The following is a 12,750-nucleotide window of genomic DNA, read 5'->3' on the forward strand; positions in this document are numbered from 1 at the left end:
TTATGATGTCACTTCTGAGGTATATTCATGTAATGATGTTTGAATGTTGGTGCTATTTACTTTTACAGGTTTATGATGGTGAGAAGTTAATAATTCTTAGAGCATCATATTAAAATTTCGTATGCATGATTTGGAATACTGAGATACTAAAGAGAATATAGGCAGGAATGATTTTTACACCTTTTTGATAAAATTGATTAAATTAGATCGAGAAAATTTTTGCAGGCTTGAAATGAGGACTATGATGTTTGGAGGTATAAACTATTGATCACATGATTTATTAATTTGATGTTTAAACCTTGATTGTAGACTGTTGATGAATAACTCGATTGTTGTTATTGAGGTTGGAAAGAAACAATGGAAAAGATTTTGAGGTATGATTTTAGTGTGAACTGATGAATGATTGCAGAAATCGTGACTTTAGACTGTGAATAAGATTTACTCCTAGTAGAAGGAGATAAAATTTCAATATGATAAAAGAGAGTAGGCTTTGATGAAGGATTGAAATGATTATTTAAATCTGAATCCCTCAACTTGAAGATTGGACGATAATATTATAGGTTTTAATTTCGAGGACGAAATTCTAATAAGGAGGGAAGATTGTAGTGTCCCAGAATTTTCAAAGCTATTTAAATAGATTATTTTGATAATGATGTTATTTTAATATCCATTGTAGCTAAGGATTTTAATTCTTGGGAAATTTATGAGAGTGGTAATTAGAGAATGGTAATTGGTGAAATAATAGGATAGTAAATATGTAGCACCTCAGATTTTGAAAGTCTTATTTTAGAGATATTAATTTGATGCTATGATTATATTCATATTAGGCAATGATGTTAATTCTTGAGAAATTTATGATATTGTATGAATGGTAATTGGAAATTGGTAGGTGGAATAGTAAGTGGTAGGTGAAATAGTAAGTGGTAGGTAGAATAGTAAGTGGTAGGTGGAATAGTAGGTGGTAGGTGAAATAGTAAGTGGTAGGTAGAATAGTAAGTGGTAGGTGGAATAGTAGGTGGTAGGTGAAATAGTAAGTGGTAGGTAGAATAGTAAGTGGTAGGTGGAATAGTAGGTGGTAGGTGAAATAGTAAAATGAGGGTATAATTGTAAATTGAAGGTAGAATAGTGTTTGATTTTCTCCTATAAATAGAACTCTTCTCCTTCACAATTTTCACAACTCATCTCCTCTCCCATCTCTTGCATATATATTCTTCCTTCTTCCGCTTTTTACTCGGTCTTTCTTCTTTCTAAGAGTATTTACTCAGAACAGAGAGAGAAAGGGCGAGACCAAGCGCTACAAGAAAGAAAGAACACAAGAGATAGCGGACTTTAGAAATTAGTTTCAAAAGATATACTAGTGGTGTTAGTCATTTTGGAGCAACTAGATTCCTTCATACCACTTCTAGCTTCAGTCTAGAGGTAAGTAAATTCACTACCCCTTCTAAAATTACTTCATGTCATGCTATTTATTCATTCTTTAGTAAATTGTAAATGATTATTTTATTTATGTATTATGAAGTTATGTTGCATGCATGAAGGATTTCTAAAAGAATTATCTAGAAAGTTTCTATTTATTTAAACGCTTTCTAAGTACAACAAGTTTATATTTGAAAAGGTTTTCAATTTGAGAAAAGAAAGTTGAGAAATGATGATGAATAAGAAAGAAAAATGATGATAAACCCTCATACATGTTGCCCTAAGATGCATCAAAAGAAGTACAAAGAAAAGTACAAGAGATGAGATAAATGTTTATGAAATGAGGGCACATGTATGGAGGAGAGTATTTTTGGCCCCAAGATAAGATAAGATGAGAGTTCGGTACCGATACTCGGATGGAGGCGAAACCACTGAAGGAGGCTATGCCAGAAGGTGGTATTCCATCAACTAGACCGTTGAGTGCACCAAGAAAGAGTTAATTGACGGTCGGGCATGGCTGTGGCCACAGTTCAGTGCCATGGTCACAAGGACCCGCAACCCTCGTACACAGGGGTAATAGTGTACATGGGCCTTATTATGAGAAAATGATACTATATTTTCAACGATGATATGCTATGATGATTTACAGAGATGATTTATAAAGATTATTTATAAAGATTATTTATAATGATGCATTATGATGATGATTTATAAAGATGATTTACAACGATGATCTATTATTAGATGTAATAGTATGTATATGTTACGGGAGATGCAACCGTACATACAGATATTATTATGGCTAGAATTATATTTATTTGCGAAAACGATTTTCAAAACTGAGAACAAGGAGTAAAACTATTTATGGTTATGGATTTTACTTGCTGGGCCCCTTTGGGCTCATTCAGTTTTATTTCTTGTTTTCAGGTAGAAAGGATGCTGGAATAGGAGGCCGGAATGGGGTGGGAATAATTATTAATTTTCAAAGTCTTTTCATATAAGTTATTGTAACGATATGATATTCCGCAACTAAAGTTTAATGTTTTCTAATTTCGCTTGTAATAAAATCTCTTGAATAATGTTTTATACATTTTTCGTATCCTTTAAAATCAAGTACTCTGATAGACCTTATAGATCTTTGCAAGAACTTTTGTTGTAAAAGAAGAAAAGTGGCAAACTCAGCCTTAACGGGCTGGGGATGTTACACCTATGAACTAGACTTAGGTGATTTCTCAGGACTTGATTAGAGTCTTTTTTTGAAAATATGGATCCAGTGTGGCTGAAGTTCATATGGGATGATGGAGGAACCACATGGGCAGATATGACAGAGATCGTTATCGCTTTGGGATTACACAAGGTTAGGCGTTAATTTTATTACCTTATTTCCAAACATTTATATTTTGGGATGTAATATTTTGATGGTCAATCTTTAACCAGCACATTGGATAATTATTTATATTATGATGTTTCATCGTTACTCTGGTGATTGTATGTGTGGAATTTAGTTGTTGCTTTCTATTCCTGTAGTTAAAAAGTCTTTCGCCGTATTCTCTCGGTTAAGAGAAATAATGATCCCTAAGTCCCGTGAGTGATGTAGGCTGGGAGACGAGCCATAGAGTCAATTACCAGTTAATTGATTTCCACAGGGTGTTATAGTGGTGGCTAGGAACATGTGGTTAGGAAGGAAGGCCAAGGTCCATGGGAATCCTGTTAGCCCTTCAACCACAGTGATAAGTCATGCCTTTGACTCTTTGCAGTCTTTTCGAGACACCAATGTGCGACAACATTTAGTGGTATGAGCAGCTGATAAGTACCAAATGTAGCACATTCAAGCCCCTTAACTCACATATGTTAATTCCTTAACATTGTTATTTGTTTGATTTTGTGTTTTTAGGTTTTTAGTAAAGATGCAAGAAATTCCATTGATTTTGGGCTCTACTCACATGCACACACAGCATGACCCACGTTCATTTTGCTCTAGTCATATGCATCAATTGAATGGCTGTCCTACTGCTGGAAAATTTTATGATATTCCTAATAAGCAGGTCAATGCAGCATTCTCAAGTCGGGTAATGATCCATATTCCAATACTTACAACTCGGGTTTCAATATAACTCTATCCTACAAGGATTCGTACTATTGTGAGTGGTATATTATTATTGATATATTTTTGTTTTAAAAATACCACATTAGCAACTAATACTAGTGTTCTCCAATGGCAAGCACCTATGGACAACTCTGCTAAGATCAATTGGGATGCGGTAGTGGATAAAAATAAAAAGGAAGATGGGTATTGGTGTTATAATCAGGGATAAGATGGGAGAGGATTCGTACTATTGTGAGTGGTATATTATATTGATATATTTTTGCTTTAAAAATACCACATTAGCAAATAGTACTAGTGTTCTCCTATGGCATGCACCTATGGACAACTCTGTTAAGATCAATTGGGATGCGGTAGATTTCCTTCATGGCTTGAATATTCACATGAGAAAGATGCAGCCTTTTGTCTACCTTGTTTGATCTTTAATAAGCCATCTAGGCATTTTACACAATGTGTATTAACTATAGATGGATTCAGGAATTGGAAGAAAGTTAGAAATGGAAAAGATTGTGCTCTTCTCAATCATATAGGAAAAGATCCTACTTCATTTCGCAGAGTTGCTGAGAAATCATGTGAAGATTTGAAGAACCAATCTCAACATATACAGAATATGTTTGAAAAGCTTACTTCTGAACAAATTGCAAACAATCGACTGTAGTTGAAAGCCTCAATTGATGTTGTTCGAGTGCTTGCATTTCAAGGTGTTGCTTTTAGAGGTCGAGATGAAAGTGTGAGTTCTACAAATCGCGGAAATTTTCTTGAGATATTGGGTTTGACGATTTCATATAATGAACAGCTTGCTGAAGTGATCGCTAAAGCTCCCAAAAATGCCACTTACACATCACCAACGGTACAAAAACAAATTTTACATGTTTTTTCAACCAAAGTAAAGGAAATAATTCGTAATGAAATTGGTGATGCAAAGTTTAGCGTAATTGTTGATGAAGCTCATGATGAGTCAATGAAGGAGCAAATGGCTATAGTTTAAAGATTTGTTGATAAGAATGGCTTTGTGCGAGAACGCTTTTTTGGACTTGTTCATGTCTCTGACACTGCGGCATTAACCTTAAAAAAAGGTATATATTCTGTATTGTCTAAACATCAACTAGACATTCAAAATATTCGAGGGCAGGGATATGATAGCGCAAGTAATATGTGAGGGGGGTGGAATGGGTTGCAAGCTTTGGCTTCAAATGATTGTCCATATGCCTACTACATTTATTGTTTCGCACATCATTTGCAATTGGCATTAGTGGCGGCATCAAAAGAAGTCATTTCTGTTAATCAATTTTTTACCAAATTGAATGTTGTTGTCAATTTTGTTTGTGCCTCATGCAATCGGTATGAAGAATTGCGGGTTGCCCAAGCTGTTGAAAATGCTGACATGATTGCAATTGATGAGATTAAGAGTGGAAAAGAACTTAATCAAATTAGTACGCTACAACGACCTGGAGATACGCATTGGAGTTCTCACTTGAGATTAGTTTCTAACTTGATCAAAATTTATAGTTCAGCTTGTGAAGTTATTGTTAAAATTATTGATGTGAGAACTTCTTCTTCCCAACGAGCAGAAGTTGATTCAGTTCATCAAGTAATGACTTCATTTGAATTTGTATTAATCTTACATCTCATAAAAGAAACTATGCAGATCACCGATCATCTATGTCAAGCATTGCAATCCAAATCTCAAGACATTTTAAGTGGCATGCATCTTGTTTCATCCACTAAATGGTGTATTCAACAATATAGAGATGATAAATGGGAAGTTTTACTTACCAAAGTGAAGTTGTTTTGCAATAAACGCAACATAGATGTTCCAGATATGAATGCCGACTATGTTGAGAGAAGAGGTCGAGCTCGCAATCAACAAGCTGACTTTACAATTGAGCATCATTATCGTGTAGATATTTTTTGTGCTGCAATAGAATCTCAATTGCAATAATTAAATTGCCAGTTTAGTGAGCATGCAGTGGAGTTGCTTATTCTAGGCTCGGCACTTGATCCTTGAGCTGCGCATGAGTCTTTTAGAATTGATAATATTTGTCAGTTGGTAAATAAGTTTTATCCGCAAGACTTTACCGATCTTGAAAAAGAACAGTTGAAAATAGAACTTCACCATTATGAGCATAATATAGTTCAAGATTCAAGTTTCCAAGGATTGTTAAATATTTCTAAATTGTGCCAATGGTTGGTTAGAACCGGAAAATCAACTATCTACCAACTTGTTTTTCGAGTTGTTGTGCTTCTGCTTACTCTTCCTGTTTCTACCGCAACTACAGAACGAGCATTTTCAGCCATGTATATCATTAAAACTAGGCTTCGCAACAAAATTGAAGATGAGTTTCTGACGGATTCTCAGATGTTGTACATCGAAAAAGAAATTGCTATGACACTTAGTAGAGATTAAATCATAGATAATTTTCGGGATATGCAAACACGACGGGTTCCATTTTGATAGGTGTTCGAGCTAAAATTTGAAATGTTTTATGACACAACTATCTATGTATCTTTTTCTTTGTATGTTTATCTTTTTATTAAAACTGAATTGAAGTTAATTTTTTTGTATACATTACTTTATGTATTTTGAATTTATACCTCGGTCCACCCATCAAATTTTCTAAATCTGTCCCTGCTCACAAGGATGTTAGGAGTTTAAGAATGAGAGTTTGTAACATCCTAGTCTCATATTAGGAAGATGAGGAGTAACCCACATAGAGTGAGTGATTTATAAAGATAGTCATAAATACTAAGTCCCACATTACCTAGTTATTAAGTGAAGCTGAGCTTTATAAAGAATTTTAGGGAAGATCCAAATTAACTAGTCATTTTGGAATGATAGCACAAATGTAGTTAGCGCTTTCCCTAAATCGTTACATTAGAGCAGGTATGGACATCTCATTGAAGAAACTAGAGGGGTTTTGAATGTTTGCATAAATGGAAGGTTAATCACGTCAGGCGAAATCTAAATGGCGCGGCACACTGTCTTGCGAAAGAAGTGTTATCTATTAATGAAGAACATGGTCAAATTCAAGAAGTCCCCCAATGTATTTCGGATATTATCTTTGTAGAGCGTTGCGCTTAATTTGTTTTGCTAATAATATTGTCGCTCGATTTCTCTAAAAAAATAAATAAATAAAAAGCCTAACAACCAATTTTAGCACTTTCTAAAACCAAAGAAGTATTTTAATAAACATAAAAGTCACATGAGCCATTTATATTTAACCCTTTTAATAATATAAAGTATAAACCATCTATATGACATTATCTGCATTGGTGTCTTTTCAGCTAATGTAATGCATGGACCACCCCTATATAAATTGTAAGTCCATTAAAATATTATCCCCGATTTGTATAGTCAAGATCACTTAATAATAATCCAGTGCAACTTTATTTTACTTTATTTATTTGTTTTGGTGCCTGATTATCGTTAATTGCCAAAAAAAAAAAAAAAAAATCTTAATTGATTTTTAAGACGGACAGATTTTTTTTCAGCATTTCTTAAGGGAAAGTACTATATATTTTTGTTTATATATCTTCCTCTGAGAGATTATGGGAGCGTTTTTTTAATCCATCTTTAACAATATTGGTTGATTTGCTAGGTCGTAGTAAATAACAAGAAAGTGATTGACTGATGAATAATCTATCTTTAACCATACTTATTACTTAACTATTTCAATCGTTTTCCCCAGCCATTCCAGTTACTTGTTTTATTAGAAATACCTATAATATATATTGGGATGAGAAAGAAAAGATACAGTCCTCCGCCTGTGTTGCTGTGTCTTGATTTTATTTGCTATCTTTTATTTTTTTTCTTGTATTTTATTGGTCTTTGTGTTTCTTTTTTGGGTTAAATACTCTTGTCCTTTAGAGTTTCAACACTTTATTTTTTCTCTTTAGGGTTTTATTTTTATCACATTAGGTACTTGTGGCTTTCATAAAGACCAAGATATATAGTACATCCGTTAAAATTCCGTTCAAAACTTAACGAAACGCCACGTTAGCACCAATGAAATGTCGTCATGTGTCATATAATTAATTAATTTTTTTAAAAAAATTATATATATTTAAAATTAAAAAAAAAAAAAATTACTATTGGTTACGGCAGCCACCCCCCTTTGGCCATGGGGTGGCCATCTGGCCAGTCCACCCCCACGGCCGGATTGAGCTGGCTGGGCCACAGCCCAAAGAGCCCAAGGGGTGGCCGAAACCACCCCCGCTCCTTGGCGGTGGCTCCATCTGGCCGTGGGAGTGGCGAGCCACCCCCAATGGGGCTAGATAGGGGCCACCCCCATGGCCAAAAGGAGGGGGGAGGGGGGGTGGTTAGAATGGCCAAGAGCCACCACCAATTTTTTTTTTTCTTTATATATATATATATATATATAAGTTTTTTAATCCTTTTAATTTTTTTTAAAAAAATATTTTTGAAAAAAATTAATTATATGACACGTGGCGACATTTGATTGGTGCTGACGTGGTGTTTTGTTAAATTTTGGACGAAATTTTAACGGAAGTACCATTTTGGTCTTTATGAAAACCACATGTACCTCTTGTGATAAAAATGAAACCCTAAGAGAGGAAAAAAAAATAAAGTATTGAAACTTTAGGGAGCAAAATAGTATTTAACCCTTTTTTTTTTTTAGATAGCTTTTTGTACCAACCTCTTTTTCTTTTTTGACAAAATTTTTCCTCTCTCTACCGGCTACTAATGGTCAGGTTTGATTTTTTCTATCGATTATTAATGATTGTGTCAGTAACTTTTATGGGTTTTATTCTGTTTACGAAACATTACCATATTTAACTACTTTCATTAGCGATATCAATTTCTTTGATCGGTGGGGGTGCACATTAATTTGGGTAAATTATGAGGTTTGATGGTGTTTTGTGTTTAACGCAATATAAGATGTCAAATCAACATGCAGATAAGAATGAAAGAAAAACACCATCTATTAACTTTAATGTCCAATAAGAAGAGGAAAAGAAGTCAACCTTGGATTCACATTAACGAAAGCAAAAGCACCCATTCCCCCTGTGACCAAAAATCAACTATATATAAAAATGAAAATGGCCACAATTACGTACACATTCCATGACCAATCTCACCCATTTATGTAATTATATATTCCATTCTCTTAAAAGATGTGCAATTAAATTAATATATCTTTACCAATTTATAGGTGATCCATATATTTTATGTCCAAGTTGAAAGGAAGTTGTCCCTTCCCCTATCCTTTGTATTGTTTAGAGATAAATAAATAGATCAAACGTTGAAAGGAAGATGAACTTCAACCCTTCAAACTTGAAGGGTTTAAAGACTCACTAAAATTACAAAAACAAAAAAAGAAAGGAAATAAACAACCTTTTTCACATTCAACGCACATGCCTAGTGCCTACCATTACACAGAAAGAGAAAAAAGATAAATAACTCAAATAGTCAGCTTATCCTATGACATAATACCCATGTTAGAGTTAGAGATATTTAAAGTATTAATTTAAAAACAAAATATGTCACGCACTTCATTCAGTCACGCGTTACCTTAATTGGTCTATGAACTGCTTCATTTGCCTCTCTTTTGACATAGATCACCCTCACTATTCAACACGCGATTGACGTCTTCGATCAATTACTCATAACTGCTCCAATTATTCTCATCATTCCATAATTTTAGGACTACACGGAGAACATCACCTTCATGTTTCACCTTTTGTGGTCCCAATTCCCTAATGAAGACAACATCTCTTAAAGCAAGCCGCAATGGCTTCAACAACAACCGAATTAGTTATCTTTTTTCTTTTTTTTTTTTTTAAGTTGATAACGTTGTCAAGACCTCTTCCATATGATCTCTCACAATCATACCAATACCTATCTGCTTATTGCCCTTGTCCACAATTGCATCCCAATTGACCTTCACAAAATCGCATGTAGGAGCGTTCCATATATGCATCACTCCAATATTATCCTCATCTCTCCTTGCATACATACTTGTATTCGCACTTTTGAAATCCTCAATGGATTCACCTGCCTTCCTCACAATTTAGGTAGGGTAACCAAAAATTCCACCATGAATCAACGTGTTCCTTCTAAACCATAAATTCCTTGTCACTAGTGTCATTAGATCAAAATTCTCATTGTTCAATGCATTATGAAGAACCTCCACAACGTGAAAAAACTCCTCATTCTCTATGCACATTCCAAAGTCTCTTTCAAATAATTTTTTGTCTCTCTGCATAGGAGCATTCTCATTTTCCATCCTTTAGAATTTGTTTGGTATTGGGTTTGAGAAATAGAGCTTTTAAGTCAAAAAACGTTTTCTGGCAAAAGCTTTATTTTTAAGCTTTTATCAAAAGTGCGTTTTGGTCATTTTTACAATAAAAAAGAAAAAATAAAAATTACTTTTGAAATTTTTTTACCAAATAGGCCAACTTTTTTACCAATTACTCAAGTACTAAAAATACTTTTTAAGCTCTCTAACGCAATCTCAAACATACCTTTAATATCGCTTTTTGTAGATGATAATCACTTCTCACTATAAATTCAAAATTTTTTGTACATCTCCATACCTGCCTACCACTGCTTTCAAGAGTTAAGTGGAATATGGGAAATGATTTTTGCATTATTCTCTGGTATCCTTGTCAATCAGATCAGCCACCTTTGCCTCTTCATTTAGCATACTCCCTAACAAGTGGAGAATGTATGGAGATGGTTTAGCTAACCATCTACCCTTCCATATATTTAAAGTATTACATACTTTTATAGAAATGTCACTCAATTTGTGTCTTAGATAGTTGAACATGCTTTTTATAAAGTGTTTAGATATAATCTAAATGTAAGAAATGTATTATATCTTGAGTTGTTTGTTAATAATTTTGAAAAAAAAAAAAAAATTAAACCGTTACGTGACTTATACTTTTACACACTAGATCCGGATCTCCAATAATTTGATGTTCATATTATTAGTAATTCAAACAGTAAATCTGATAGAACATTTATGGAACTCACTTACCCCCAACGAGTAGAGAATGAACCAGTTAGTTGTTTTAAGAGGATAAAATTGTCTAAAAATAAAATAAAATGATAATTTTACCTTCCTTAAATGAACTAATTGGCTCATCTCCATTTCAATCAAGTGAGTGAACTGTCCGAAACTTGTTAAGACGGGTAAAACTCTCCCACAATTTTATTTTGTAAGTCAAACAGTAAAATTGCTGGGATATTTGTATCCCAAACAAAAGGAAACACCTCTATTATTAGTTATTTAATATAGCACCAAGAGAAAATCTAATTAGTTTAATTATTAATTAATGTATTATTATCATAGCAAACACCAATAAGAATAAATTAATAAGGGAAAACGTCAAGGTCCGAAGTTAGTTGGCGTCCGATTACTATACATGGGGCGGCTTCGCTTGTCCGTAAGCTTTCGCCTTTCTGAGCGAAAAAAGTAATGTTGTTGTTGCTCGAAAAGCGTGGGGTTTCCCTTTCTTAGTTAATTACGTTAAACAGATTGGGGGGACATATTTCTGTCCCACGCGCTTCGCGACCAGCCAATAAGAAAAAGGATACTACAGGCACTGGAATGTGATTGGAGCGTGGGAAAGCGCGTGAGAGGAGAGTTGATGTTATTGGAGTAGGACCTCCGGGCACCTAAATCTGGGGCCACCACTACCCAACCAAAAAGGAAATAAAAGTGGAATTGCCCATTGCTCAGATTGTGATTGGACCGTGACAAAGCGCGTGGCCTAGAATTGGTCTTATTTGTGGATGACTGATGGGCCACAATATATTTCTTTATGTTTCTTCTGTTGATTTTTCTTTTTCTTAATTTAAAAAGAAGATATGTCCCATACATTTCTGATTGGATTAGTTTTATATTTTTTAAATATCTCAATTTTTTATTTTTGTGTAATGCCACATTTTGGGGGGCGGCCGAAACCCACCCCATAGGCTCGGGAATAGTTCGGCCACGACCTTGTTTCTTTGTTTTTTACTTTTTTTTTTAAATTATTTTAGTTCATAGGCCCGGGAATAGTTCGGCCATCACCTTGTTTCTTTGTTTTTTACTTTTTTTTTAAAAAAAAATTGTTTTGAAACTCAAGTGGATAAAAAAAAAAGTCCACAATACTGATATTGCAGTCTCAACTAATAATTAAATCAGTTTTTGTCAATAATTAAAAGAATCCAACATAATTTTCTCTAAAGTTAATGGTAAAAGAACTTCTACTTGAAGAGTAACATAAAAACAGTGGAATTCAACACCTTCTCTTTGAAGTGGGAAAAAAAATAGTAATGGTTTGACTACATTTACTATTTGATGGAGGATAGCAATGAGTGATAGCAAGGATGGGGAATGTTTTTACATCACATGGTAAAAGATAATGAGGATCCCTTTTGACTTTATTGAAACAAGAATGAGAATGCAAGTGTGATGCTGTAGGAAGTAACTTTTTGCTTAGACAAAGAGCAAATTCCACAAGGGAAGTTCGAAAGAATCAAGGGAATCTCTAGCTACAGCTCTTTTTTTATTGCTATAACTTTAGTTGTTGCTTGCTACTTGTTGTTAGGCCTAGTCCAAAGCCCAACCAGGGGCTTTTACTTGTTCTTTTAAGGTCTACTTGTTGTGTACTTGGCACAGTGATGGGTTAATGACTTGAGGGGAACAACCATTTTGAGCAACTAGTCTTTTTCTTCACCTACCTACCACTGACCCATAGTAGTGTTGACATCACTCATCCCTTTTGCATCCCTACTGAACAGACAGTTTCGTCACCTATAGAAGATTATAATATTAACTGTACTAATTAAAAGTTCCGTTGCATTGATCTATCTTTTTGTTTTTATGTATACGTTTTTTGCATTGATTATCTTTATGTATATTTTTCTATAAAGCTTCTTTGTAGCATAAACCAATTTGAATTTGGGTTTGGGTTGAGATCCGAATATGTTTTCGTTTTGTTTGTTAAATTTTTGGTTTGAGTTGAGATCTGAATATGTTTCCGTTTTGTTTGTTAAATTTCTGATTGAAATGTTCCTCATTTGAATTTTTAAATACTAAAGAAATAATTAAGCATCGAATATGATATTAGACGATTGGACTTGATTGAATTAAATGTTGAGTGAAATGTTCATAATTATATGAGTTTTATTTAATTGAAATATAATAGGCGACATAATTATCTATGATTTAAACATGCATGATGCATGCAATGTTCTGTGTGTGATTGTGTCACTATAT

The 12,750-nt window shown here is 33.9% G+C and overlaps 1 pseudogene; it reads left to right on the plus strand.

Annotated features, from left to right (window-relative positions):
- Positions 1 to 2,680: 2,680 nt before the first annotated feature.
- Positions 2,681 to 5,975, plus strand: LOC148584389 (uncharacterized; annotated as a pseudogene).
- The last annotated feature ends 6,775 nt before the right edge of the window (positions 5,976 to 12,750 follow it).

Source organism: Corylus avellana, chromosome 7 (assembly GCF_965113065.1).
Source record: "Corylus avellana chromosome 7, dhCorAvel1.hap1.2, whole genome shotgun sequence".
In the NCBI taxonomy this organism is placed as follows: domain Eukaryota; kingdom Viridiplantae; phylum Streptophyta; class Magnoliopsida; order Fagales; family Betulaceae; genus Corylus; species Corylus avellana.